Source organism: Peromyscus maniculatus, chromosome 12, assembly GCF_049852395.1.
Source record: "Peromyscus maniculatus bairdii isolate BWxNUB_F1_BW_parent chromosome 12, HU_Pman_BW_mat_3.1, whole genome shotgun sequence".
Classification (NCBI taxonomy): domain Eukaryota; kingdom Metazoa; phylum Chordata; class Mammalia; order Rodentia; family Cricetidae; genus Peromyscus; species Peromyscus maniculatus.
Window position 1 is genome coordinate 67,958,509 of NC_134863.1, and position 3,408 is coordinate 67,961,916.

A 3,408-nucleotide genomic window follows, 5' to 3' on the forward strand; every position below is an offset into this window, starting at 1 on the left:
GCTTGTCTCAACCTCATGTTTTCTAGTTTATTGCTTTCTTAGTTCTGCTGCCAGTTCCTAAGATTTTCTTATTGACCCCTGCTCCTCAGTGTTGCCCTTTTGTCTCCTCATGCTTTTTCCTGGGCAGAGTCACATGACTTTCGTTGACCTTACAGTTTTTTTCTTTTGCCTCGATGAGCCCTAGAAACCTTGTATGCTCTGACCTTGTTATGTTTACAGCTTCATCACTTCCTGCTCCCAGCCATTGATTTATGACTTTAACACTTTCCTGACTTCACCTTCTGCACTGTGTCCTCCCCACCCCTACCCCACCCCTATGCGTCCCTACTGTCTACCTTCAATTCTAGATAAATTCTTGAGCTCCAACGCTACGAGATAAAACAAAACAGGTTTAAGGTTTATGACATGGGTTGTGCTCTCAATGTGATTTGACAATTTATAGTGTAATGGTTTTGGAGTTTGGAGGCCAGAAGTAAAGGGTTAGTCTCAGTGAGCTGCAGTCACAATGTCAATATGACCATGCTCCCTCTAGAGCAGTGGTTCTTAACCTCTGGGTCCCAATCCCTTTGGGGTTCAAATGACCCTTTCACTGTGGTCACCCAAGACCATCAGAAAACACAGATATTTACATTAGGACTCATAACAGTAGCAACATTACAGTTACAAAGTAGCAATGCAAATAGTTTTATGGTTGGGCGTCATCACAACATGAGGAAGTGTATTAAGGGTCACAGGATTAGGAAGCTGCTTTCAGCCACTGGTAGCTGCCAGTGTTTCAGCGCTTGTGGTCACATTTCTCCAGTCATCAAGGGCACCACGTTCCCGTCTCCTTTCATTCTCTCTTCATGCTGTCATCTCCACGTGTTGGATCTCTCTTTGCCTTTTTCTTATGAGGACACATGTGCCTACATTAGGGTGTACCCAGTTAATCTAGGAGATACTGGTGAAATTATTAAGGCAACTCCATGTATTTAAAAGGGAGGTTTATTTTGTGGGCTAACTCACAAGTGAAGGGATAGGTATCAGGGTCTGGGAAAGGTATAGTACAGTCCAGTGGTGTTGTCTGGAGAACTCTGCTCAGTCTACCTCCAGTGTCCAGGGTCCAGGAACCAAGCACGCTGGCGCATCCAGATCTCGGGTCTTCAGGGTCCTCCCTTAGCCCCACCTTGTAGGCATGACAGTTACTGAAGCCTCAATGGGGGTTGGAACTTCCAGATCAAAGCTGAAATGGCTATCCACTACATCTCTCCCTTTTGTCTAAATAAGAAGGTTCTAACCTAATACAAGACTATATACAAAGGAATGGTTATCAAATATTGTCTTGGAGTAATGAGGGATAATGACGTAGATAAGATGGAACTACCATCAATGTGAACAATATCAAGCAAGAAACACATACTAAAATCCAGAGAAGTCTAGAGTGTAGGTAAATGGCATGTTACAAAGATCATTCCAAAAGGTGTCCTGTCCTAAAGAACCTGAATCTAATACTTAATATGTTCTATCTAAGATATTATATATATACACCAAGTTGTAACTATAACTGCTAGTCTTCAATCCCATCAAAGACCTGAGAAGGAATATAATGGTACCTGAGAAATGGAAGATGGATGCAAGCAACTTTCAGGAATCTTGCAAGAGTAGACAGAGACAGCTGGCAGCCTGGACAGTCACCTAATGTTTCTCAGCATTGTTGGTGCATTCAAATTGGTTACAGGCCTAGATTATCTGACAGACCATTTTCAGAAGCAGGAAATCTGAAAGACCATCTTACCCTGTCTTGGCAGAGTTCAGAAGTCACTTATCCTTGTGTCCTGCTTGTCCAGAAGGACAGCACTCATATTGTTAGCAGTTGAGGCAAGGGCAGTTCTTTGTCCAATAAGCCATTTTGTGCCAAGAAGACAAACTTCCAAATGGAAATGTCTTAGAAGCCTAACGTTCTCTCGGGATCAAATTGGTGCTGTCAGGAGCAATTGTGTCTCACATCAACAGAATTCTAAGTTATTTCAATGCCATATTCTCTAGGTCTGTGAAGTGTTTGAAGATGACCTGTCCATCTGACCTATGTATCTGTAAATCTGGATAACCTAACTAACGTAACTATAGAGATGACAAGCATAGGTGACTATAAATCTATAAGTCTTATCTACCTAAAAAACCTAAAGACTAAGGCTTCATGTAAACAAGGTAAACAGTCTATAAGCAAATGTATGGTAAAGGACGATGACTTCAAAATTGTGACAATACACAAGATATTTATAACAGAGGTAGGAATGTATAATGCAATATGAAATATGGCAATAATCTTAAATAAATATCAGTATACAGAATACCCTAAACAGAAGTAGAACATACATACAGTATGACTTTACTAAGATATAAATTTACATTTGTATCAATATAAAAATATTTCAAATAAGAGTAGAAATATATGTACATTATAACAATTATAGTTTTGTATTTATATCAATATACAAATTATCTTAAACAGGAATATAAAAATAGTTTAGTTTGTATCAACATATAAGAATCCATAACAGTGCAAATTACAGTGCAAATTATCTAAGGCTGCTATTTTACTAAATTTGTTTACTAGTATATACAATAATCTACCATAATGTCTTATACCTATCTATTCCATTTCTTCTTTTCCCTTTTTTTGAGACACTTTTTCTTTTCTTAAGGAGAATACTGAGTTTAATATTTTCTTCCACCTCCAACCATTATCCATAACCCTGAAAAATATGAAACCTTAGGGAGAAGGGGCATTGTTTTCTTAGAATTGCTCAGATAATATATCCTTCTGGGGCCTTTGATGTAGTAGACTAGATAGTTATAATTTTCCTTAGTTATGATAAAGATAAGTTAGATATGAAACCGTAGACTCACAAACATAGGATAGATAGGAGATCTTCTTTAATTTTGCGAGACTAGATATTATAGACTAGATATTATAACTGTAATTCTTGCTTGATAATTGTTTTGTTATATGTAATTTTACTATGTTAAAGTTAAATCCTTTCATTTTGAAAAAAAGAAAAGGGGAAGTATTGTGGGATGTTCTGTATGTTAAATGTGTTGTTCTGATTGGTTAATAAATAAAACACTGATTGGCCAGTAGCCAGGCAGGAAGTATAGGCGGGACAAGGAGAGAGGCGAATTCTGGGAAGTGGAAGGCTGAGGCAGAGAGATGCTGCCAGCCACCGCCATGAAAAGTAAGATGTAAGGTACTGGTAAGACTTATAGATTAATAGAAATGGGTTAATTTAAGATATAAGAAGAATTAGCAAGAAGCCTGCCATGGCCATACAGTTTGTAAGCAATATAAGTCTCTGTGTGTTTACTTGGTTGGGTCTGAGTGGCTGCAGGACTGGCGGGTGAGACAGATTTGTCCTGACCGTGGGCCAG